This window comes from Pseudorca crassidens, chromosome 4 (genome assembly GCF_039906515.1).
Source record: "Pseudorca crassidens isolate mPseCra1 chromosome 4, mPseCra1.hap1, whole genome shotgun sequence".
In the NCBI taxonomy this organism is placed as follows: Eukaryota; Metazoa; Chordata; class Mammalia; order Artiodactyla; family Delphinidae; genus Pseudorca; species Pseudorca crassidens.
In genome coordinates, this window is record NC_090299.1 from 18,101,811 (window position 1) to 18,129,519 (window position 27,709).

A 27,709-nucleotide genomic window follows, 5' to 3' on the forward strand; every position below is an offset into this window, starting at 1 on the left:
GAGGACCTACTCTGTGCCAGCAACTATTCCAGATGCTAGAGTTCCAGTGGTAAGGGAAACAGGTGCAGTACTAGTTTTCATAGAGCTCACATTCTTGCAGGAGAAGACAATAAATGAATGAATGAACAAACAAGTGAACAAATGAACAAGAAAAATAGCAGATGATGCCATTGAGTCATATGTAGAGAATTAAAATAGGGTAATGTGATAGAGAGCCACTTGGTGATAACTACAGATATTTCTTATATGACACAGATCCCCAAATGGGAGATTGCTGGGTTGAAAGATATGGGTTTTTTTAACTTTAATAATTACTGCTACTTTGCTTCCTAAAAGGCTTATTTCCAATAAATCTCATTTCTAACAACAGAAATACAGATTTAAAAAATAAACTTTTCTTGTCTTCCTTTTTGACTCACTAAGGAAAGTTTTTAAAGATTTTTCTTTCTCTGCTAACTCTGCTGACCTATTTCAAATTCAACATATATAAATGTACATCAGTTACAAGGTAAACATCAAAAATTATATTACTTTACGTACTTTTTAAAGCTTGTGTACTTTTTTTTCACATCTTTATTGGAGTCTAATTGCTTTACAATGTTGTGTTAGTTCCTGCTGTACAACAAAAGTGAATCAGCCATATGTATACATATGTTCCCATATCCCGTCCCTCTTGAGCCTCCCTCCTACCCTTCCTATCCCATCCCTCCAGGTCATCACAAAGCTGTGTACTTTTATATCATTTCGTGTATACTTTGTGTACGTGTGTATGGCTATTCCTATGAAATCAAGAATATGGGTCTCAAAGAACACTCTCAAAGGAAACATGTGGATTTGTCAGTGAGCTGGGGGTGGAAAACTGTCTTGCTCCTATTCTTAATACAGATAGTGAAAGCAAACATTTTTAAAAGCTAGTTGAACACCACTCAGCTTTACAAAATAGCAAGGAAGCAAGTCTTGTAGATTGAAAAGAGACGCCTATAAAAAAAATCTTGATAAACATTAAAAAGCAACCTTGAGGGGCTGAGGTATTTCAGGAGCAGCAATCAAAAGAATACCACTGAATCTGCCACCCATAGCCTAGGGAGCTAGACTTTCCCACCACATCCCTTTCCTTATTTATAGGCCTGTCTGGTTATCACAAGTTCTCAGGGACTGTCATTATTTAAAAGACTTATAAATATGCAACAGGTATTTCATGGGAGAAAATGCAACTGAATAACTTCCAATCACCCTGAGATGCAGGAAGGAGGAGAGCCTGTCCTACTGGCTCTCACCAGTTCCATGACCCTTCAGCCATGCCAGGGAAAAGTCAACAGCACTCGGATACCTCCTTTCTGCAAAATGCCCTGTCGGATCAGAGTGAGGGCATGGCAGCTTCCATACCTAAACCCAGCCCCTCCATTTTAAAGGGCTACACGCTCTGATTTGTGCAGGAAAGCAGGGTTTTAATTTAACCGTGTTCTGTAAGCAAAAGAAGTGGAAAGAATTCTACGCCTAATCGTTGTGGGGGTTTTTTTTCCTCCCTTGAAATTTGATCATATTCCTAACTTTAGTCATACTGCCTGGTTTCCTTTCCTTAATGGAGTGAAATTTATGTCTGTGATTAGAGAATTGGCTTGGGAAAACCATTTGAGTTTTTTAAGTTACATGTTTTAACAATAATAGATATGGGAACCCTGGAAGAAAACCAGTATGTTTTGGATGTTAATTCAGACATCATAATGACTTGCTATTTCAATCCACAGTTAGTAGGTAATGGTGGTATTAGACATATTCAAGGGGGGAAAAATTGAGTTGAAAGTTTTCAGAAGGATAGCATAGTGATAAATTTAAAATTATAGCCTAGATGTATAGCTTTTGGGCTGAAATGTCTGGAATTATTTTGAAAATAAAGAATAAGGCGACATGCATTAAAAGAGTAGCTTTTCGGGAAGTGCATTTACTACAAGCATGACATGAATTCTAACTTTCATCGACACAGGAAAAAAGAAATCAGATGTTCTGTGCTTTATGCAATAGATACGTTCCTTAATTCAACCGTATTTTTCAATGTATCAGGGAAACTCACTAGAAATGAAACGATGTGGTCAGACCTTTAGGGGAAGAGGAGCAAGGCCACGAAATGCCCTTTGCCCAACACAAACACGCTAAATACCTCCTGGCTGGAGGCTGCTGGGGGTGTCTAGGAGCTCTGTCCTCAGAGCTGCACAAATCTGCATGTAAATGTCTCTACCTTCTTGCTGTGTGACTTACTGAGCCTCATCTACAAAATGGGGTGTTAGCAGTACCTCAACTTCAGAGGACATTATGAGAATTAAATGAGATAAGGTACTAATGTACATAAAACAGAGAAGACATTAATTACATTTCAGTTCCTTCTTCCTTCCCACCCAGTTTTTATGTTGGCTCTGCGATACTTGAGTTGGAAGAAAGGACTCCCAATGGAAAAAAAAGAGGTGGATGTAGGGGTGAAAAGGAAGAGCTGCCTGGGAGCAGCCTGTACTTCACTTGGAAAAACAATCTCAATTAAAGAACCAAAGAAACACCACCCGTATCTGAAGCATAACCTGTGGCCAACCCTCTCTTGTAGCACAGAATGCTTTTTCTATATGAATAATTGCCTCCTAATGCTTTTTTTGGTTTTTTGGTTGTTTTTTTTTTTTTTTTGCGGTACGCGGGCCTCTCACTGTTGTGGCCCCTCCCGTTGCGGAGCACAGGCTCCGGATGCGCAGGCTCAGCGGCCATGGCTCGCGGGCCCAGCCGCTCCGCAGCATGTGGGATCTTCCCGGACCGGGGCATGAACCCGTGTCCCCGGCATCGGCAGGCAGACTCTCAACCACTGCGCCACCAGGGAAGCCCGCCTCTTAATGCTTTTAATTTCTAAGTCTTTCTGATCAAGGCGTACTTAGTCATTTACATAGCTGAGATGTTATAAATATGTAATTTATGTCACCCACTTCAATACTGTTCATTTAAATGCTACGGGCCTAGGATACTGTTTGTCCCCAAACAAGTATTAAAATAGTTATTAATTCTAACAGCATGATAGCCAAAAAAAAATTTCCAAAATATCATAAGCATAGCAAAAACGAAAAGCCAAATCTATGCTCGCAAGCGGTTATTTAACATACAAATTCTAAATTCTTAACTATCACGACAGCATATAGCATTCTCCATAACATGTAGGAAAGTACATTTGAGAAGTCTAAGTGACTCCTGAGGCTTCTTAAGAGGTTAATGACGTTAAAAATACAGGATTAAAAATTGTATAGAAGTATTTTCTGGCTAAGAACTTTCATTTTCGTAGACCCTCACTTGCCATTTCCATCAGTCTCTCGGGTGACTTTGGGTGAAGGTCCATTTTTCACAAGGGACCAAATGTTGATCACTTGACAAGAGCTGCGGGCTGCATCCGTCGGGACGCGTGAAGAACCGCAGAATCACCCTGAGGCGCTGGGCACTTTATTCGCTGCAGAAGCCACTTGTTCCCACACACGGGATGAAATGTCAGAGCTTTGGGCCTGACGGAGATTATACACCATCATGGGCTTTTAGGATACCTCGTGAGTAGGTGAAATTGCCAATATTATCTCCCTAAATGCCAAAGGCCAGCACTACAGATAGAGGAATCAGGATGCAATTAATCACACCTAGCACAGACAGGAACTGAGAGCAAGTAAGAAATGTTTTAAATCAACTTTAAACCTAGTGTCTTTTGCAGGCATCTCTCTTTTTTTGAACGCGGATGGGTAATAGTCAGACACCTGTGGGCCATCCATGCCCTGCCTTAAAGAGACCGGTCTGATGATAAAGCGGTCTTGACTTCATTCAACAATCTAAATTACCCAATCTCCTTACATGGTGTGAGAAGTCATTGGGCAAGGAGAATTTTCAAGTTCATTTCTTTCTTTGTTCTCCATGTCCCTGAGATCTACCTACAGAGCCTGGTTTTCTAGACCATTTGCCACAAGTTGTTTCTTTGTTTTTGTTTTGGTTTTTTAATTATAACTAAAGACTACTGAAATATTTGAGACTCTTTTTATTCCACATTGTAAAAACAAATAATCATTCACGCAAGTTACAAAATCAATTCAGTAAAGGGGGAAAATTATACAAACTCGTGATTTGCGTAACACAAGTCCACACAACTAGACTGTCTCCCATCTTCTTTTAAGCTTTTAACTAGTTCTTTTGGCATCATATTTAGATGGTTTTACATAGCACCAATCCTCTAATTAAAATATTTAAATAAGATTTCATACTAACATGGCTTTATCCTAACATTTCTTAAACGAATACAGAAAAAAAATCCATTAGAGTCAATTCTCGGCTCCCCATTTCCACCAACATCCACTCCATCACCACTGCCAGCCCCAAACTGCTTTATTGCAGTAGAATTATGTTATAATGTTAAATTGCTATAATTCAAGTTTCCAGACTAGAGGAAAAGCAGCCGTAGAGATAGTCGTTCTCAGGCGAATTAGCAAATGAAAAGAAGTGTGTTGTAGGAAAAGTCAGGGAGCTGGGGAAGGAACTCCCACAGGCTGTTTCCAGGCCCTTTTACCCACCTCTCACCCCCATCCCTCTGTGTCTTCCTGGGGTTTTGTTGTTGTGGATTTAAGCGTGTTTGAAGTAGTGGGAGGACAATTGAAAGGTGATGGCCACTTGGTGCTGGGACTAAAGAAACTTGAAGAGTTCAACTCGGGCTCCCACTACTGCCCACTCCGTCTCTCTCCTCAGCTCCTAACGCCCTCCATGCTCAGCTGGGTCCTTTCCAAGTAAAGAGTGGCTGAAGCAGGGACCAGAGAAAACATTTCTGGAAGATAATTCCTTGCTGTAGAAAATGAGCTGTAATCAAATCAATAAAGCATCATTCCTATGAGCCTCTACCTGACATAGAAATTACATTGTTCTACCGAACACTCCTTTGAAATGAGATGCCATCGCTCCCCACATCCCTTCATTGAATAAAGATTCATTCAGAATTATTACGTGTCAGGTCCTCTGCCAGACACAGGGGGGAGACACAAAGATGAAATGACAAAATGATGAGCCCTGCCCTCAACGTGCTGGGAAGGGGGTGGTGGAGGGAAGGAGTATAAACCCTAACTTCTCTTTGTAGCTCTTTTTCCCCTTTAATCAAGCCCACATGTTTAACGCAGGGGAACTGAATGTGGTGAGGAGGGAAGGATTATAAAAATGTTCACTTTCATCCTACAGATATGAGAAAATAAGAACATATTGCCATTACTCGACAACTTTATGGCTCCGAATAACGCCAGCACACAGTAAATCAAGGCAGCCTCGCATGGGCTTCACCGAACGGGCACCTCACGTTTGCTCGGGGAGGGAGCCCCGGTGATGCCAGCCCAGTGCCCGGCTGCCCAGGGCCCCAGACGGGAGGAGAAAGGGCCGAGGAAGACAGGAGCCCCATCTGCTCTCAGAGCCAACAAAAAGCCCACCAACCCCCAGGCCCTCCACAAACCTTCCTTCTCTTCTTAAGAAATGACAGAAATCAGGAAATATTACTTCAGCTTGCAGGCTTCTGTCCTGGCCTATCAAACCCACAGAGAAGTCCCAGCAAATTACTGGAAACTGCACTTTGAACTTAGCCCCTGGCAAGGAGCCCAGTCAAACACAAATGTAAAAAGTTCCTCTCCTCCGAGGGGCCCCTGCGCCAGGGTGTCCCTATAGACACTCGGAGAGCTGATTGCAACAGGTTGGAATGAGGCCCTGAGTCAGGAAAACAAGCCCTGACCAGTATGATTTCCTACTGCCTGTGTTGTTTCTCAAAAAAGTTTTTTTTGGCTTCCTCTCCCTCGTTTTGTTGGACTGGGTTACAGGCTCAGGTCCCATCGAGGAAAAGATTGGCACCATTTTCACAAAAATGCTGGATCGTGTTTGGTTCCCAAACTGCTCCATCAGCCCCGCTGGTAAGTCGGGTAATGTCAGGGGACAGCAGGGGTCGGGGGACCGGTCAGGCCAGTTGCTAAGCAAATTCTCTGAGCTCCTAGGGCCTCCAGAAGTAATTAGCTGGTAAACCCTGAGGATATTTCCACCTCCCACAGGGAGACAATCTTCCTCTGACCACTAGACTTCACTCCACGGTGTTAAAAGACACCAACAACAGGGGCTGTCAGAGCACAAGCACCTTCTGCGGTGCCAGGTCCCCTGGCTGCTTCTCCTTCTTCAGAGGAAACGACTAAAACACGGGCCTCTTTCTAGCTCTGTTCTATTTCTAAGAAAACTCAATTTGCACACACAAATAAACTGACTCATTATAAAACTAAGAGGTCGAAGAGAGACAGATAACACTGAAGGTTAGACAGCTGGAGAAACAAGCCTCTATTCCAGCTGCAGTGGGAGCTCCTTGGAGGAAGCAGTAAATCCCCGGGGGAGCCAGCAGCGACCTGCGAAGTGGAGAGGCTGCCCTCCTCCTCCACTTTCTGTCAGATCAAACATTCCTTTCCCCGGTACTGAAGCGGATGCAAATCACCGTCAGATCGGCCAGCAGTGACCTAACTCTCCTAACGTGCAGTTATTCTAACTGCTTTCTCATAATGGGGCTTTTCCCTATGATACTTGTATTGTTTCATAGGCAGGGTATGAAGAGTGCAGTGATCTACGCTTCTGATAATTTTATAAAGAAAATTCCCCAAAACGTGTTTTTTAAAGCCCTGTGTTCTCTCTACGGATCTCGCAGGGATTGCTAGAACTGCTTGTTCCATCTCTAAGCCCACAGCTTCCCCCCTTCCCTGACCTCTGACTGACCCAGTGCTACAATAACCAACAGTCAATGAGCACCACACCATTCCCCCCCAAAATGCTATTGGTAAAGTCTCCCTTATAAGGCACTCCTGGCTGGCCCTGGCATATTCCAGGGTGCTTCCCAGAGCTTGGGCACTGTGATTGTTAAAGCTGAACGCTACCATTTGCTCCCCCTCTCCTACCTCCCAGTGGTTCTAGGAGAAGTAACTCAAGAAGAACAATACACCCAGATCCCATATAAAGTCTATCAAGATGGTGCGTTCAGGTGAATCGCCCTCTCATCCATGCACTCAAAACGCATTTATAATGATTCTCCCTAACAAAGCCAATCTTACCACGTAGATCGCTCTCAGGCGCTGTGTCCTCATCTACAAAGTGACCTGGGAGAACAGTACCTAACACTTCGGGAGGTTGCCCCAATAGATGGCCAGGGTGAGCGGTCACACTCAGCATAGGGGAGAGGCCCAGGGAATAGCTGGAAAGAGGAGATTTGACGCAGGACGGGAAGGGAGCCTCTGGTGCCTCCCAGGAAAGTGAAGCCTGCCAGTGTATGAACCTCCCCCCATGAGAAAAGGGCAAAAACAAACAGCAGTGTCAGGAACTGAGTTTGGTGGGTATCAGGCATTAGAGCAGCGTGTCTTGAACTCAGGTGTCACAAGAAGCCCCAGGAATGCGTGATCAGCGGGCAGACTCCTCAGCCGTCCCCAGCTTACTCCCAGAGGTTCTGATCCACTTGTCTGGTCAGGCCCCAGGGGATTCTGATGCTGGACATTCATAAACCACAATTTGAAAAACACGAACTTAGAGAATGAAAGGAAGAAGAGGATCAGGAAGGGTGAAAACAGAGAGGCGTGGAAGGCAGCAAGAGACAGTCTAGAAAATGGAAGAACCAAGATGGTGTAGCGGTAGTTCAGAATGTAAAAAGAAGACAGGGGCTTCCCTGGTGGCGCAGTGGTTGAGAATCTGCCTGCCGATGCAGGGGACACAGGTTCGTGCCCCGGTCTGGGAGGATCCCACATGCCGCGGAGCAACTGGGCCCGTGAGCCACAACTACTGAGCCTGCGCGTCTGGAGCCTGTGCTCCGCAACAAGAGAGGCCACGACAGTGAGAGGCCCCCGCACCGCGATGAAGAGTGGCTCCCGCTCGCCGCAACTAGAGAAAGCCCTCGCACAGAAACGAAGACCCAACACAGCCAAAAATAATTAATTAATTAATTTTAAAAAATCTTTGCATACAATGTGATTTAAATAAAAAATAAAAAAATAAAATGAAGAGAGTTTGCCAAGAAGCTGGGGCAGGGGGGCGGTGGTGGGAGGGATAACGGGGTGGCCAAGGACATTTTTTTTTTTTAATTTATTTTTGGCTGCATTGATTCTTCGTTGCCACACACGGGCTTCCTCCAGTTGCCACAAGCCGGGGCTACTTTTTCTCGCATGCGCGGGCTTCTCATTGTGGTGGCTTTTCTTGTTGCACAGGCTCTAGGCACGTGGGCTTTGGTAGTCGTGGCACACGAGCTTCAGAGCACAGGCTCAGTAGTTATGGTGCATGGGCTTAGTTGCTCTGCGGCATGTGGGATCTTCCCGGACCAGGGATCAAACTCGTGTCCCCTGCATTGGCAGGTGGATTCTTAACCACTGCGCCACCAGGGAAGTCCCCCAAGGATATTTAGATCTCCAGCAAGGCCTGAGTCTCTATAAGACCAAGTCTCCATAAGACAAAGATAGGTAGTAGATTATTTTGGTTTATTCTGTTAAATGCTCAAAAATACAATAAACAAACAAGCATTCTTAAATTCGTATGATGCCAATATGATGTTCAAGTGAAAATATTCTAAAACTCAAATTAACTTTTTCAGAAAGACAGCTTTATTCAAGCAATATGGACAGTTGGCTGCCTGGAGGTATACAACTAAATCGCCAGGATCTGTATACGAATAACAACAGGTGATGCAATAGTAACCATCCACTTCTTCAATTCATTAGTTACATTAAGGACCCAGACACATGTTCTAAGCCAAGGAGACACAGAAAGCTGGAAGAACTGAGGCTGCAAAGAAGGCCTCCATCTCCATTCAGAAATCCAAGGAACCAATGAATTTCAGTTGTGTCAAATCACATGGAAGACTAGAGCCATGTGGCTGATGATTTAGTGAGGGGAAAATTCAGAGCGCTTCCCCACCAGAAAACGTCCTGGTGCCAAAAAGCCTTCCCACCCTCCCCCACTCCATCTCCATTCATTGGACCACAACCACCTTTTGAGGACAATAGAAAAAATTATTTTTACTTACCCTATAAAGAAGGCAATACAAAGATCCACAGAATATAAAGCAAAGGGATGAAAAACAGGAGAGAAAAGATGTCCAGGAGATCCACCGTGTGACTAATAGGAATTCCAGAGAGAGAGAACAGAGAATGTAGCATGAAGAAATTATCAAAGAGATAATACGAGAAAATGTCCCATACCTGAAGGACACAAGTGAGGGCCCATGAAGGGAGCATCACACTGAATAATAGAAGATTTACAGCAGAACACGTCAGTGTCCAGTTGAGAAGATCCTAAAAGCTACCATAAAGAAAAAAAAGGTCACAAATAAAGGACCAGTGGTCAGGATTGCTATCTCACTCCTCAGCAGCAACACCTTCACCCAGAAGACAAGAGAACAATGCCTTCAAAATTCTGAAGGGAAGGGATATCCAAAATCTAGGTTTATATAACCAAGCATACTAGTAACTAACACTCTATAGGACACGGAGGCTGGGTGGACAACTCTCTCTTCTCTCACTGAGCATGGCTTTTTTAAGGTCCCCCCCCCCCCGCTAGGGATTATCTGGCCCAGGTTTTCTCTATTAAGGACCTGCTTTTACCCAGGCAAGGTGCACTGAGAGCCCTCCCCATAATACCTGATGCTCAGTGGATTTAAACTCTGCTGCCTGACCTCACAACCCCTTGCCTTAATCTTTACTTTCTTGACCACCTTTACTAGTAACCTTGCTATCTGTCCCCACTCCCCATGCAATCTGGGCCCTCACCTCCACTTTTTTTTTCTTTTTCTGGCCACACCATGTGGCTTGTGGGATCTTAGTTCCCTGGCCAGGGATTGAACCTGGGCCCTCAGCAGTGAGAGCACAGAGTCCTAACCACTGGACTGCTAGGAGATTCCCTCCACATTTTCAACGTAAGCTTTTCTCCAGGACCCAGAGGTGCTGCACACGGCCCTTCACGTACACTCCTCCTAAATGCAAGGGCAGCCCCACCTAGCCTGTGCCACCCTAACAGTGGACCTAAAACAGGAAAGGTCAAGTGGGGCCCAATGGAGGCTCAGAGCAAAAGGGAAATAAGGGCACCTGCTACTAAGACATGCCCCGGGACGACAATGGAAGAGTGTTGTGTTTTGTCCGTATGTGAGCTCTCCAGTGTGGAAGAACACACAGGGATTCTGGGAAGAAGCTCTTTTAAGAAATAGGTATTTTCCCAGAACATCATCCTTGTCATAAATCTCAGGATCCTTAAGCCTAACGATGGAAAAGAATCTCTGTGGAGCTCGGGTTCAGCAGAGAAGACGTAACCCCGTTGCCTTACTCCATCATATTAACAGAACGTCCCTAAATAACAACATGTGCCCCAAAAAGCATCTGAGGCTTTAGGACATCCTAGATATTAGGATTTTAAAAAATTAGGTGAACTTCCTTTCTATTTGGAAATGTACAATACAAATTCCCCCAAAGCTCAGTCCTGGTGTACCACCAGCACCGTGCTCAACTTGTCCAAAACCTAATTCATGACCTCCTTCCCTAAAACTCCTCCTCCAACTTCCTTATTTCATTTACTGGCATCACCAGCATCCCTTTCACGTGCTTCTAAAATCGGGAGTGTTCTTTGCATCCTTCCACGTGCTCACACCCAGCTGATGAAATCCCGTCAAACCTGGACAGTCCTGTTGGCCCTCCTCTGCATGAGCTCCCCCTCATTCCCCTACCCGCCTTTCCAGGGTCACTCCAGTTTCAGGTTCTCATTCCCTCCACCTAGTCCATAGCTTCCCAACTACTGCCACTAACTAAATGAATCCAGGGCAGAGTTCTGATCATTTTCTGTAGCAGAGACCACACAAAGCTGCCTTCCAATAGCCACTTTCCCTTCTCTCTTAGTAACAGAACCCCGACTTTCAGCTAGTCACATCCCTGCCCAGAATAAAGTGTACATTTCTTAGGTTCCCTGAAACTAAGTGTGGCAATAAGACTCAGTTCTGGCCGATGAGATGTAAAAAACTGGGTCGTGAGGGACCGCTGAGAAGGCTGATTAAAGGGAGCTGACTCAGCTGGGATGCGTGCCCTTTTTCCTTTACACTCCTTCCAGCCTGCAATGCAAGCATGGTGGGTGGAGCCCAGCACCCATCGTGGGCCATGAGGTAACTGTGAGAAGGAAAGCCTGCTTCGCTAAACAGAAACGCAAAACACTAGGAGGGGTCTGGGTCCCTGATGGCTGCATGGAGCTCGCGTGCCTGCCCCAAGTTTGCCAATCTTGAAGGATCTTATATAAGGAAGTAACTCTTCTCTGCTTAAGCTACTATTTTTCAGGTCTCTGTTACTCACAGCTGCATGCAAAACATAACTGACCAAATTTTGCTCTCCAAAATCATTGTTGGCACCTGAATTCCAACGAAACAGTGTCCAGATTGGCCAAGCTCCCATGGCAATCCCAAATCTGGACTGAAACTTCCTTTCCAGCCTTGTCTTCCAACTTCTGTCCTTCGTGCAATTTATAATCCAGCCAAACGAAACAGCTGTGATTCCCAAGGAGCAGGGCCATTACCCACGGCCTTCAAGAGAACTGTAGAACTTTAGAGCTGAAGACCTCAGCGAGCCTCTAGAGCAGTGGGTTTGTAACAGTTGTTGTCGGTGAGTCTCCCTTTCCATTTAGTAAACAAATATCTTTCACAAAACTGCAATACCTAAAAGATGAGAGCAGAGCCGCTGTGATTTGAAAACCACTGGCCTGGTCCAAGTTTTTATTTTTTTAAAAGTGAGGAAACTGAGACCCATATGGATGGGAGTTGGTATCACGGGTCCCAGGCTGGCTAGCAGCAGGTCCGAAAACAGAACCCAGGCTTCCCAGCACCTACTCTGTTCTTTCATTATTTCTTACCGATAGGTGATGCAAAGAGAGGTGCTCAATAAAAGCACAACAAAGTGTAGCAAGTTTTCAGATAACTATTATTTCCGGTTAAAGGAAGACGAAATTATACTAAACAAGGATTTCTGGGCCTTCTCAATCCCCATGGACTAGGCTGACTAGGGATACAACATAAAGAACAGGGGACCCTGGGTTAATTCCCGTCAATCTGGAATTTTCTGAACACCATGTTTCCCATTCGGACCCATGGCCCAAGGAGCTGCTGTAATTAGCCCAGCGCCCAGAGATGTGGGATTATACACCAGGTCAAAAGACGTGTCTCCCCGTGATACTCATAAAATCCCATGGACCAGTGTTTTACACTATTAGAAATGATCAAGATGCTGGCTTCCCTGAGAAAGCCACATTCTGTTTCGTCCTTTAGTCCCCATGAGTGGCAAACTGAGTTGAAGATGCTAAACTGTGAGCCCCGCCTTTGCCTTTGGGGTACTGGTAAAACCCTGACTCTACCTGACTGTGTTTAAGGAAGGTCACTGCTCCATGTAAAACAGAGAGGGAAGGAATCACTGAAAGGAAGGAACCTCAGAGACCATCAAGTTCCGCTTCATGGAGGTGAAGTTCTGCTTTGTACACTTACTCGTTTTGAATTAGGTCCCTTCTATCTACTTGGATAATAAAATCACGGAGGACAAACAAGAGGCATGTACAAGGTTAATGTCGCCTAAGGAAAAAAGAACTGGGCTGTGATTGCTGAGCAGGAAAAGACAGAGGAAGGGGAAGAAACAGAACCTGTGTAGGGTCCCAAAGGGTACTGGGGGCTAAAAACGTTCCTCCGGGCAGTTGGCCTGCTCTCCAGAGGGAGGGCAAGGAGAACAGTCTCGGCACCGGGGCGGAGAGGATGAGGCCAAATGCAACGGACCGCTCACCATCACTGCATGTTCAACAGACTTGGGTTTGCAAACGCACCTCTCTCCTCCGGAGTCACCAGATCTGATGCACACACAGCCTGACTGCGCACACGGTGTGACCGGGGGCACGTGATCTCGCTAAAACATCTGTAACATGGAGATGATAACACAGTACCTATTTGATGGGCTGTTATGAGGAATAAAGGAAAGTACCACACAGAACGTGGCACACGGGAAGTACTCAGTAAATGTTAGCTATTACCGCGTCGTACACTCAGATATATTCCATCTCCCCAGCTAAACCGTAAATCCCTTAAAAGCAGAGACCATGCTCTTACTTCTCCAATGCACACAGAATCCACACTTAGATGCTTTCGGTGTTGGTTGATAGATTAATGGGCACTGGAAGAGGAGGCCAAGCTCATTAGATTACATGTGACAGCATGTTTCTTCCAGAAACTCCCTATCAGCCCTTTATTTGGGGGAGAAAGCTGCAAATCCCCGCGCCTTTTAAAAAATATCAAAGTGTCCCCTATCTTCTCCTATTTTCCAGATCAAAGAAGAGAGCTGTCAAGGGCACGCTAGGGACGGCAGAGCCGGGGAAGTGACGGAGGCATGCGGTTCCAGTCTGAGGCCTGCAGCTCGGGCTCCTGCCAGGGTGGCTCGGCCCTCCCCGCGTGCTGCCTCCGTGTCCAGACTTGTGCCGCAGCTCCTGGGACACCCGCTCGGCCTTCTCCTCCGCAGACCGCGCTGCCTTTGTCGGGCAGTTCGGTTCACGCCAGAAAACCCCACGGCCGGCCGTGCCTTTTCACTGGTAATGATCAAAGTGGAGGCCGTCGGGGTCGGAGGCAAGCACCCTTTCAGGAACTCTGAGTGCTTCAAATTCAGATTCAAAACAGCACTCCGGGCTCGCCCTTCCCGAGTTTTCGGACACAGGGGCGCCTTCCCGGGGTGGCAGGTGAGGTCACGTGGCTGCCTTCCCAGAGGCCCTCGCCCCTCCCATCTGGGGAATCTGGTTACCTGGAAGGTCGGGCCACTTCTCCCAGTCTGGGTAGAGGCCGGAGGGACTGGATGCGGGGGGTGGAGAAACCAGAACCCTAGGAGGAGGGAAACAGGTTTCCTTTTTGGGGGGCACCCGTGCTGCAGGCGCATGTGGCTGGGAGGAAGAAAAATGCCAGTTACCTTTGTTCGTCTTGAAACAAAGACAGAAAGGGGGTGCTTCCCCGCAGCCTTGCCTGCAAATGCAGGTGACATGCGTACCTGAAGGTGTCCTGGGTGGGCACCAAAGACGCTGGCAGCCACACGCTGATGGGGCAAATCACAGGGTCATTGTGTAAGCAGTGGCTACTGAGGATGGCTATATAATAGGCGTATGATGGACAGCACACCTGGCTCCTGCAGAGCCGGGGAGTGAAAAATTGCTTTTACGGAGCCATTAAGTGAGCAGTAGGCTGACGGGCTTCCACTGTGTCAGAACGAGGTTGTGCACCGTATACAATTGCAGGTATCGTGCGAGGTCTTCACGGAGCCCCACGTACAAACAAGTGTACGTGCCAACCGTATGGGTCTTAGGAATATCCCCGCTATTTTTCCTTAAGACAAAGGAGGAACCATTTCCCTCCACTCCAGTATTTGGGGAAATCAGACTCTGCCAGGCCAGTTCCTCTGTCGGTATCTTCTGAGTTTACAGTCAGCAATCTGGAAGTTTACCCTCTAGGAAGGCAGACACCTCCACGGGGGAAATGGGACACCTTCGAGATTAAAACCACCAGAAAAGGAAGAAAAAGCAGATAATATCCTTTCTGCCATCCCCTAATACCTTGAGGAGTTCAAAGGTTTTCGAAGCCTGCGGGCACTTGGCAATTATAATTACACAGTAAAATACCTAAGGTTAATGAATAACCTCTAAAGGAAGTTACTTCACATAATGACAGCAATTTCTCTGAACTAAATGTTAATAATAAGGCCTGTAATACTATGAGAAGGAAATGGTGGCAATTGGCAAATGGAGCTATGTTGCTTGGTAACAAGACCTGAGGTATGAACATTCTCTTTACCTCATGGGAAAGGGGTGGGTGGAAAGATTGCAGCTCTAGCCTGAATGGTTTGAAAGGCAGGCAGTTTATGAAGCCACCGGCTGTCCAGGGGTACGTAAAGTGGAAGCATATGTGGCAGATCACTCTGTTAGCGGAGAGAAGTTTGAGGGGGAATAATTCCCTGAGAATTACTTAGCAGCACAGTAAAGGAAATGGGGTGTAATCTGCAAAGAGACTGAGGGCAACCTAGTTCACATTACCTGGTACAAATCGCTGCTACTCAAATAGAACAGTTCAGCGAAATCCACCCAAGAGCTGAATCTTCTCCCGTGCCTCTCTGCCGCTGTTTGCTCCAGCAGAGACATACACTTTGATCCTCTTGTTTGTTTTTTCTGTTTTGCAGCAACTGTGGCATTTGAGAGATGAATTAGGAAAGGAATGCAATTAAGGCAACCTAAGAGTGCAATGTTCCTCACAGAGGAAAACGGGACACATTTGAACTGCAGGCGTACCTTTAGTTGGGTAATTATTGGCAGTCTGAATTGAAAGATCCTAGAGACAACTTCTTCCAGCTGGTCATTAATCAACAGGAAAGAGCCTCCAACAAGGTCATTATTACCTTAAACCATTACAGGAGCATATTCAGTGAGAGGCTGAGATAAGACTGAAAGTTTTAAATCCCTGTTTGTTTTATGGCAGTGGTTCTCAGATCCGTCAAAGGCCCCATATCACCTGGACAGCCTTTAAAAATACAGCTTTCGGGCTTCCCTGGTGGCGCAGTGGTTGAGAGTCCGCCTGCCGATGAAGGGGACGCGGGTTCGTGCCCCAGTCCGGGAGGATCCCACATGCCGCGGAGCGGCTGGGCCCGTGAGCCATGGCCGCTGAGCCTGCGCTCCGGAGCCTGTGCTCCGCGACGGGAGAGGCCACGACAGTGAGAGGCCCGCGTACCGCAAAAAAAAAAGAAAAAAAAAATACAGCTTTCTGGGATCCCACGCCTGGATATTGAGAAAGTAGGTCTAGGATAGTACCTGAGAATGTATACGAAATTCTCCATGGTATTCAGATCATTGGCCAAGTGTGAGAACCACTGCTCTATGTTAGGAGGAGTTTCTGGCTGGACAAAAGACAGAACGTGAGAGTGTATACTTTCTTGCACTTGGAATTTAATGCAGTTCAATTATTTCCCTAAGAGAAATTTTTAAAATTTTTAAAAGAAACTTAAATATACTCATTCTAAATGCATTGTTTCATCAAGTTTCCTTTTTTTAATATTAAAAACGTTTTAGAACGGATTGTAATACCAAAAATAAATTTGCTTTCTGACTATAGCAGCATTTAATTTGTGGCCATTGACTGTAACTTCAGTAGCCAAATAAAATCATCTGCCCTATCCGCCTTAAAAGGCTCACCCTATGCAAAACCATAAAACGGGCCAAGTTTGCCCCCAGCCTTGGTTATTTTTTCACGGGGCTCCTTATCAAGAGTTGGCCGGTGCTTTCTAGAAGCCCTCAGCAGATTTCCCTTTCCCAAATTTTCCTTCACCACATGCTCCCTCTGACCTCTACCTTGGGATCTCTGATTTCTTTAAAAGCAGGAATAATCCTATGTTATTTAGCTATGGTTCTTAGTGGGCTAATGTTACAATGGCCAAATTACACAAACATATATTTACAAAAATTGGCAGGTGGGGGGAGAGAGGACTTCATTCAAAGGACTCTTGTATAGTGAGAAGATGTTTGAAGTAGATTGGGCTTCTGGCCCTGAAAATGACGATGTCTTACACTTAGATGGAGCCCTAAATCCTTCGAATCTCTGCATTTACTATGCACGGTGCAAGGAATCACATACGATTCAGACTTTCTATGTTCAAGGAAATTAAAAGCCATCCACTAAATAATCAAGAGAAACACCATCAAAACAATTAAAAATAAGCACCAGTGGAATGTGTGGATCTCTTGAACCACCAGAAATGTTCCCTCACAAAGCGTGGAATTGACAACTAGACAACAGTCATTTCCACATCTCCCAAATTGCATAGGGGTCATTAACATGATTGTTCTGAAGCCGGAAGCAGTTTTACCTTAACCTCAAATCCTAATTTATTGGAAAGTTCTTTAAAAAGAAATCACTAGCACCATTACATCCATATTCTGGGATGAGTAGGAACCTCTGGAAAGCTCCACTGCGGTGCATCTCTTGATGTTTAGAAGAACAACACCTCTCAGTCCTGAACGCAAGGACACATGCCTAAAAGATCACAGGGACGTGCTGATTCACCAGCCAGCTTGAATTGAGGTCGCCTAACGTAGCTGAAAGCTGTGAGAGCTATTTACCCTCACGTCTCATGGTCTGAATAATGTCGGTCGTACAGAAACGTGATGGTCAGGCAAAAGGAAGCTACGCCTTCCCTGTAACACTGCCACCTCCCCCCTCCCCCCTGCCACCTCCGTCTACGCTCTGGGCACCTGTGCATGACTCCAGTGATGCCTTTGCCATGCTCCCATGCTCGTGTTGACCTATCTGTCTTCTGTGACGGAAGACAGGCTCGCTGAGGGCAGGAAGTGGATTTTACTCAGTCTCACTTTGCAGGGTTGAGCACGGTACCATAGGTACTGTCGGGGCGGGGGGGGGGTAGGAATTTTACTTCTACCCTCTTTGAGTCCCTGGCTGGGCCTGAGAATTAAATTGACATAAGATAGATTAACGGGAGAAAGGCATACAGGTGTATTTAATACAAGCTTTACAGGATACAGGAGCCTTCATAAGGAAATGAAGACCCAAAGAAGAGGCAAAATCTAAGTGCGTTTATATACTAGGTTGAACTAAGAGGCAATTGTGGAAGAATAACTGAAACATACGGGGAGAGCAAAGGAAGATCAGAGTTATTTTAACAAGGTCTGTTTGTACAGAGTTCTCTTGGCCTCCACTCCCCGCCTCTGGTGATAAGAATGTTCCTTTCCTTCTGGTACCGGGAGGGCATCTTTCACATGAGAGTTTTATCTCCTGCTTTGGGCAAGAAAAAGGAAGATCAGAGTGTCCTTCTTGCCCATATGCCCAAGTGACATATTTTGAGGAAGCACATTCTGCCATCCTTCAGTACCAGGTACATTCAAGAGTTAGGTACCAAAGACTAATGAATGCATAAAGATCTGTGCTGCTAATGGTCGCTTTCTCTGGGTTAGCCATTGTCTTCTATCTTTTTTTTCTTTTGAAAATAAAAAACGTTTAGCGACGCACTTAGCAGTTAAACCTTGGTATGAGCCATTACAGTTGGTGATTCTTGTCCAGATTGGAAGCACTGATGGACTTGAAAATATAGGTAGAGAACAGGGAAACCAAAGTCAGAGTGAAGAACCACAACTCTAAGGGGAAACCTTTTACTAACATTTCACTCTGTCCGCTGGGCGATCCTGAAGTGTCCCCATTCCAGTGCCTTCCCAACCCAAAGCAGAGATGGTGATGAAGTGGCTTGGTGATTAGCTGAAATGAGTTTGTCTCGTGAGCTACCTCTAGGATACTGAAGATACAGTGAGCGTCCTAACTGAGGCCTGAAATGGGTAGCAATAGTTTCTCGGTGAATTACTTGTCCTTGCAAAAACGCACCCCTCAGAACCATCCTATGGCAATCCTGGTGCGCACTTGTAATGGAGTCACGTGGAGAGGGAGAGAGGTGTGGGCAAGGTACAGAGGTTTGATCTTGGAATCTGGAGTCAGAGAGACCTTTGTTAAATTTCTTGTTCCGTCGTTTACCACTTGGATGACCTTAGACAGGTTATCTAAGCCCCAGATTTTTCATTTGTAAAATGGTAATAGTAATACCCTTACTTTCTTGCAGAATTGTTGAGAATCAGAGATTGCATATGTAAAACAACAGGCACCCAGGCACGTAACCACAGTAGGCATGATATTACTATCATGTGCTTCATGAATGTTCATGAAATGGAATGGAATGGAACGGAACGGAACGTACTTTGGAATCCCTCTGGTCCAGATGCCGTAACCCATGGCTTTTACTTCTAGGACACACAGCCCACTTTAGGCTTCCCATTCTTAATGCATGAAAGAGTGTTAAGTTTTGCTAAAGACTGAGTCTTTGTAACACAAAATGAATACGAGATTCAAATATTTTCCAGTTAATTTGATCAGTAAACATGGTTAGACCACAGAATTCAAACTCTTTTTTGGTGTGACTGATTGAATATGCTCAAAACTGTAAAACTGCATCTGCTGGTGAGCATAGGGACATAGCACTAAGAAACCTTATTCTTTAAAAATCATGGCCCGGGCTTCCCTGGTGGCGCAGTGGTTGAGAGTCCGCCTGCCAATGCGGGGAACGCGGGTTCGTGCCCTGGTCCGGGAGGATCCCACATGCTGCGGAGCGGCTGGGCCCGTGAGCCATGGCCACTGAGCCTGCATGTCCGGATCCTGTGCTCCGCAACAGGAGAGGCCACGACAGTGAGAGGCCCGCGTACCGCAAAAAAAAAAAAAAAATCATGATCCTTGAGAAACCTCGCTTTTTGAAATCCTATCTGGGATTATATGACCAAAATGAAACAGCTTTAAACTGAGTAGAGGCTAAATCAGCCCAGCTTTGGCCCAAGAGCCGATCAACATTATTCCCTGATTCTGTTAGAATTAATAAAAAGGTTTCTCTCTTCTCTTAGAACGAATCAAAACCCTCTGTACTCACACAGAAACGTATATATAAGTCCTGCTCAAGCAATCTTCAAGTAAATTGTGTTCCAATATTCTATCTCCCTTGCTCAACAAGATAAATTCAGCTGCTTTTTCAGAATTGACAGTCTTATTATCTGAAACATAGAGCCCATAGGATTTATAGTTCTCAAAGCCTCTGTGAAGAAGCCCTGATCTTCTGAATGTCCATTTTTAGGTAACTTTATGCCATTATTACCTCAAGAATTGAGGGGTTTCTCCTCCAGAGACCATGCTCCTGAAATATTCTTATTCCTATGGTACCTACCCCTGTACCATGTCCTCATATGGTCACTGCTTAGAGAAAATTCTGAACACTGAGGTGATATCACAGGATACAAATTAGGTAATTTCCAGATACCTAGGCTTATTGAACTTGACCTAGGCGGGCACACATCAGGATTGTAATGACACTGGTTCACCTTCAAATCTACTTCCCAAGGACTGAACATGATTCTCTTGGTCCTCATGGCCTCTGGAGGGGGCTGGGAGTGAGGGATAACTCTCTGTACCTCAATTCCAGGCCTACCCCCTTGTTTCCAGTTGAAACCATCTTTCTTCTAGCCACCCAAATCAAAACACCCAGTGGATAAGGGGGACAGAGATAAATTGGGAGACTGGCATTGACATATACACACTACTATATATAAAATAGATAACTAATAAGGACCTACTGTATAGCACAGGGAACTCTACTCAATACTCTGTATTGACCTATATGGGAAAAGAATCTAAAAAAGAGTGGAGATATATAGAGAGATATCTATATATAGATATCTATATAACTGATTCACTTTCCTGTACACCTGAAACTAACACAATATTGTAAAGCAACTATACTCCCATAAAAATTTTTTTAAAAAGAAAAAAAAAACCTCTGCAGCTTTCCTGGGTTACAGTCATTTTTCCATTTTTCAGGAACAGAACTCAGGTCTATTACCAATGCTGCCCCTGCTGCATGGCTTCCGCATGCTGTCCCTGAGCCCAGGTTCTTTCAAGCTCCAGGTCCCACCCCCTACCCCCTGCCCCCCAGCTCTTCTCTCTAGTCACTTTCCCACCATCACCTGCCTCTAACCACTTATCTAACGTTTTAGTCTCACGTCTTTTTCCTGACTTTTGGGAACCACTTCTTTTAAGGAGATTACCAATATTAGCATAAACATTTCTAAAACTGATGACAGTATTAGCATAAACGTGACTAAAACCAATCACATTTCATTATTAATCAAGGATGGGTGACTCTCTAACTCCTCATGACTTTTAAGCAAAGCCATGATCCTGCTTTCCTGAATTGCCAGTGGGTACTGGTAGTTTCAGGTGGTATCCCAGATATAGCAACAAAATGCCACAACCTAATTCACTCGCAGGTTGTTTGCTAAAATCAACATAAGAGGTTTCAGATTTCCATTTAGTGTCTTGCAGACATAACTGGTATCAACACTGACTAAATGAAACACTTTTTATCTCTTTAAAAATAATATATTTTGTCATTTATAGACAGTTATTGTAGCTGATGCTGTTATTAAAGTGCTTCATCTTCAAGAAGAGTCATAGGAAGGCTACAGAAGCAGTTACAACAGCTCCATATCAAGACGATGGCTACTCGAGGATTCAGGGATTCCAACCCTCTGACTCGAAACAAGAAGCTGTCCTGCCCCTGGGGCCCCTAGATCAGCATCCAGAGATTTTTACTCCCTGACAGGCAGGGTTGACGTCCCTACTCAGCCCTGAAGCAGCTACAGAAGACAGACCGTCGCCCCTCTGCTTCCCATAAGGCTATGGAAGTAAAATCTCTGAGGGGGGAATGAGACAGGAAGGCGGCAGGGCACAACCTTTAAAAGAATGACATAGCCGTTGAGGACACGACATAAACTGATTAGAACCAACCAGGTCCAAGATGGCAGACTAGTTGACTTCCAGTAGACCTTGAGCCTCACTGTAATACATCAGCTAAATGACACACCCACAGGTGCCATGACAGTTCCAAGGCCGACCATAAAAGGCCAAAAAGTGGGCAGTGGCCCAATTCCTGGAAATCCCACCCCTTCCCCAAAATAGTTGGAATACTCCTCCCACTCATTAGCCTATGAAATTTCCCACCCCTATGAAAACTAACAACCCTGTACCCTGGGGCCTCTCGCCTTCTCAGATGGCCCATACTCTGTCTATGGAGTGTGTATCTCCCTGAATAAACCTTCTTTATCTTTAAAAATAAAAATAATAATAATAATAATAATATATTGGGCATATGCTGCATGTAGCACACGGCAAGCTGTGTGTAGGTGAGGAAAAAATCCTTTCCTGTACTCTCTCAGGTGCAATGACTAGAGTCTGAGAATTAAACTGACAAAAGACAGATTAGTAGGAGAAAAAAGGTATTATTTCATGTGCATGTGGGGACTTCACAGGAAAGAAGAGAAAACCCCAAAGAAACAGTTACACCCAGTGTCTTATATACCATTTTAACAAAGGGTGATAAAGTGGGATGAAGGGAGTAGACAAAAAGGAGAGGGTGGCCAGTCTGGGCTTCTGGCCTGGGGGTATGGTTTAGAAGACTAGGAAATGTATGATAAATAAGGGTTGTTTAGGAAGGTTTGTTATGCAGACTCAAGTTATCTGAGGTGATAAGAGATATCTCCAGAGATTTACAAAAGAGGAGAATAACTTTACAAATGGAAACTTTCTTTACAAATGGAAATTGTCTTTACAAAGGGGGAATTTATGCCCTGCTTTTAGACAGAAAGGGGGAGGGCAGAGAGATCTTCTTGTGTTCTCTGTTTCTTAATCGCCTTAAGCTCAAAATGGTCCTTATGCCAAAATGGCATACTTGGGAGTGGCATTTTCTGACCCCCTTCATATGCAAAGATGAATAGCACGGTGGCCTTCCCCTCAAAGAATTTATGCAAAACTGAAATCATTACATTCCTTTGGATTAGATATTCTAGGAGAAAGAATGATGGGGTCTGGGGCATCACACATAATGCACTATACTTCAGCTATGAGGCATTTGCTGTGGTTTAGTCAAAATAATACCCAATTTTAATTAGTTTAGACAGGAATGCCTCATTATCCAATCCTGAAAAATATGTTGCCTAGTAAGTTAATGCTTTCCCCAAAATGGGTTAGCTAGTTTTTGGATGATAGGAACTATATACATCCATTATTTTTAATATGAAAAAGAATATGTTCCCAGTGTGTCTGAAAAGCCCAACTAATTTTCCCAAACATCACTGAAACACTCTTAGACATCTACATAACAGTGCATCAAGGGTTCCTGCACGCTACCAAACGTGTAAAAACACCAATTATCTAATTATTTAACACTTAATGAACTCATTAGTGGATATATTTGTATGCAGTACTCCCTGATATTATACAGAATCAGATATGAGTTATGTTTTTCCTTCTGTGCTGCCACAAACATGCACTGTAAGCTAAATGAACAATGAAGTAATACGTTAAAGATACACAAAAGTTCAAATAAGACTCAGCGAAATAAAATAAACAAGACAACTACTTTGGAATGGCTACTGCTTGAAGGTTTGGTGGCAAGGGGTGAAAGGCAGTCTGTGGTTGCCATTGCTTTTTGGAGGTAAGAGAAGGTGAGAAGGGATCGAGAAGGCATGCTTCATCACCTGAAGCTTTTCTCCTAAGATATAGCTTTTCTAGTCTTCTGGGTCTCAACCAATTTCCTCATAGGCTTTTGCACTATCTGGAAAGATATTTCGCTTAATAATGTGGTTAAAGTGAGAGCAGTAATGCACAGTACGTTTCATCGACACACAACCTGATTCTCTTGAGAGAACAGATGAAAGGAGTCTCGCTCAGACTCCAGGACAACTTAAAGTGTTGCTTGCTTCTCTGTGGACCGATTATAGCAAGTTGTAATTCAGATAATGAACTTCCTAATGCAGGAAGTTCTTAATTCAGGAAACAGGAGTTGGTGAAATTGAAACCAATTTATTAAATAAAAGGAAAAGCACATACAGCCAAGTACTTAGAAGCTAGAACACTCAGTTTTTAAGGTCCGAAATAGAATAGTGTGGGAACTAAAATTCTTCAGTTTTTATACTGTACTATCACTCTGATAATTTGTTCTAATCCTCTGAAGTTGTTTAGAAAAATGCAACAGAGATCTGGAGAAATCTGTATTTTTAAACTTTAGCTCAATGTTTAGCTATACACACAGATATTTAATGGCATAAACTGGTAACAGCCTACATAATGGACAAGGCTTATATTTACCTAGAGAGCACCATATTTTCCAGTTTTCTGGGACGAGCCTCCCCCAACTCCCTACGAGGAAAAACTGTGCCTCCCCCCCATTTGAATGGGTCTATAAATCCCACCTGTCCCCTTGACCACAGGGAGGTCCATGACCAAGGCCAAGGCAATTGGAGTAATGCCTGCTGGCACTAGCGATTGGTCCAAGAGTGAGCACCTGCCCAAAGGTGAGCCTTTCTGTTCCAGAGATTTCCCCAACCTGAAGGTGAGAGAAAGAGCTTCCTCTCCTCTGGCATTGTTAAGCCTTCCCCAGGGACTGTCCTGTAATTCTGGAGCTGCCTGTGGTCGGCTGCATTCAAGGAGCCATCTGAAGTGACAGAGAATGACTGTACCAAAGAAGCCAAGACTTAAGGCAGAGAAATGGAAAGACAGTCCCGATACTTCCAGTTCTGGATCCAGATGCCTCTGAGGCCAACCCTACCTCTTCCCTCCCTATATCAAGAGACACCAAATTCCCCTTTTTGGATAAACTTTTGATATCAGTTTCCAAAACTGCAACTGAATGCATTCTGACCAATACACCTATATGTCCAACAGGATTGGTTAAGCAAACCACAGACTCAAAATTGTGTGGCCATTAAAATTATCTTACCAAAGTGTAACTCAGTAAAAATTAAATGAATAGATGGCATGCAAAGATGATCTGGTGTATTAAGTGAAAAAAAGCTAGTTATAAAACAATATTCATAAAATAGATGAACAACAAGGACCTACTGTATCACACAGATATATTCAATATCTTTTAATAACCTATAATGTAAAAGTATATATATGTATATATATATGTATATATAACTGAATCACTTTGCTGTACACCTAAAACATTGTAAACAATAACATGTCAATTAAAAAAATATTATTCACAGTATCAACAAATTATGTTCAAAATAGATGGATAAATAAAGATAACATTTTAATGGTGGCTTTTTTTCTGAGTATTGGGGCATATGATTTTTTTAAATCACTTTCCTTATTTTATAAGTTTTACTTTTAGAATAAGAAAAATTATTCTAGAAACTAAGCCTTTGGTTCCATCTTTTTACAGGTCTGTGTACAAATTAAAACATAATCACCCACCGATTCACTCTGAGCTTTACCATGCCCCTTTGTTTCGAAATAAGCTTCCTTTAACATGGTGACACAGCATCCCTTTTCTTTTTCAAGCACTGGGACTTTAAAGATGACATTTATAAGGACGGTAAATAACCAGCACCGTCCACCAGCATAGTTCATGGCTTTGGGGCTAGTACAGCAATGCACAAAAGAAACATTTTGATCTAAATGAAATCACTCAGTAACTTTCTATTTTTCTCCATAGTAACACATATAAAATATGAAAAATGTTTATTCAAGTTTTTTTCTCCTCTTTCATAACTATTTCAAAAGGCCTTAAGTGTGTTTTATACCTCCTTAAAAATTTCACCTTATAGATGGGGTTCCTTTTAACACTGAAGTCTGGGGCTTTGCTCCAATAGCTTTGACTCTATTACTGCATTCCTGATGAAAAGCACTAATAGCTTAAAATGTTTCTTTATTGAATTTTTTCTTACGAAAATGACTCTGAAAGCTTTGGAAGGCATTTCTAAAATACGATCATCCGAAAAGTCAGCCTTTTATGCGACTTCAGACCGCAGAAGAATCCCATGGACTTTTTACCTAATATAATTTAACCCCTTCATTCAAGCACTTAAGAGCTGGAGTGTGGTTTAATAGGTAGATTTAGAGGATTCTGTGCCTCCGTAATCCTCCTTTCATCAAAACAACGGCTATAGTTCACATTTATGATTTTGCCTTTCACATCAAATGACTTCACATATTGTTACCACAGGACTCATGACACTCACTAATGATGTACTGTAGAGAAAATTACAATCACCTCAAATTTACTTCATAACGATGTGGCTACAAAGGAGGGGTGGAGATGACTTGACCCATTCAACTCCCTTGTCACCCAAAGAATGACTCACGAATAGGACATCAATCAGGCTGAGTCCCCAAAGCCTGCCTAGCAAGATCACATTTTTTCAGTATGTCCTACTGTGATGTCATACAGGGATGTAGGCAAATTACAGCCTGGGGGCCTCTGCCCTCAATCTTATACACGACCTCTCACTTGACACCTCCCTACTCCCTTATCCCCCAGTGAATGAATTTAACATTTTTAAAGTATTGTTCTTTATAAAGGAAGAAAGGGAGGGAGGGGGGAGGGAGGAAATAAAGAAAGAGAGGGAGGGAGGGAAGGAGGGAGGAAGAATATGTGGCAGAAACTGTATGTAGCCCGCAAAGTCCAAAGTATTTATTATTTGGTCCTTTACAGAAAAAGTCTGTGACCCCCTTAGAATCTAAGGCATGTGAGAAAAGTCCATCCTTAAAACGTTTGCAATTCAAGCTGTAAACATTGTCTAACATTCATGAGCATGTCATTCAGGAACCTGGGCTTACTGCACACATAAATAGACTCTGTTGGAGCACATTGCAGGTATCACTGGACTTTTTTTTTTTTTTGGAGTCAGCACATTGCTCTGGATGAGGGGATACAGACTAACAAAGATTAAGTTCATGCACCAACATGTATATATGAACACTAAACACACACACAGGATATTCATCAACAACTGGGATCATCAAGTACTCCTGTTGGATTACAGCATCACTCAACAATAGCCCTGAAAGGGAAGAATAAAAAGGAACAGAAACCCAGCTGCTGGTGCACATTCGGGAGACCTACAGGCAAGACTGAGCCCATTCAGGTCATGACTGGACCAAAGAGAATGCCAGCGAAACAACAGCATGACAGCTGTACATCTTTTGTCTAGCTTTTTAGCTAGTTTTATCAGCTATTTATCTGATAGTTATTCAGAAGTCCAGCCTATCCTTACCAACAGTGAAGATATATTATTAGGTTCCAAATTATTAGTAACAAATGTTTTTTGTTTGAGGCATTGTGCTAAGTGTTCTACATATATTATGTCCTTTAAGCCACCAATAAGACAGACGTTGCTATCCTTTTACGAGGACTTTTAGTGGCACACCCCACACAATGGAAACCATCTGAAGTAACTTTAGCGAGTCTCCTGGGAACAGCTGCTGATTCATGTCAATCTTCCTGCCAAGTTCATTGGACATAGATCCCACATGACAGATTTTCCATCAAGAATCCCAAATAGTATTGAAAATTAAATGATACAATTTAGAAATTGTTCCTTGTCATCCCCATCTTTGGAAAAGGACAGTTTAAAAAAAAAGAAAAATACTTAACCACAAAAATGTGGTGAAAATGCTATTTGCATCATGATTTATAAGCCCATGCTCCTCTAACCCCCCCAGTGGGGACATGAGCAGATGACTAAAGGTGAATGGAAGTCCGAAGAAACTGAATTAAACACAGGACCAGAACCAAACTACTAGAGTTTCTTACATACTTTAAGGGGACCTAAGACCAATAGTTGGTGAGTCTGAGGGAATACCCACTGACCCACCCAGTTTCTGCTGTTTCTCCTATACAGACATATGTCAATATTCACATGCATGTTTGCCACACACCTGACAGCACTCCGCATTGTGAAAGTGTGGTCCGTTTCTTACTCTGGCATATTAAGTGAGTCTTTGTGCATCTCCGTGCATGTGGTGTGCTGCCCAAACATGATACCTGCTATGGTGTTTGCCTGTTTTCAGCTGCTACTGGATAGCTCTTCAGTTTTCATGGGGAATTCATACAGAGATAAGAGTTTCTTCAGTGACATGGGAGATTTGGGGGTTAGCTACCAAATTCCTATTTAATTCATAATTTAGCTGTCCAAGAAAACGAAGAATAATAACAGGAATTTTTGACTTTTAGAATTAATGCTACACCACTCAAGAAAAAAC

The 27,709-nt window shown here is 43.8% G+C and overlaps 1 long non-coding RNA gene across 1 annotated transcript in view; it reads right to left on the reverse strand.

Moving 5' to 3' along the window:
• The window catches only part of LOC137223424 (uncharacterized), an 81,972-nt gene that overhangs the window by 25,136 nt on the left and 29,127 nt on the right, over positions 1-27,709 (reverse strand). The gene's annotated exons all lie outside the window — the stretch shown is intronic.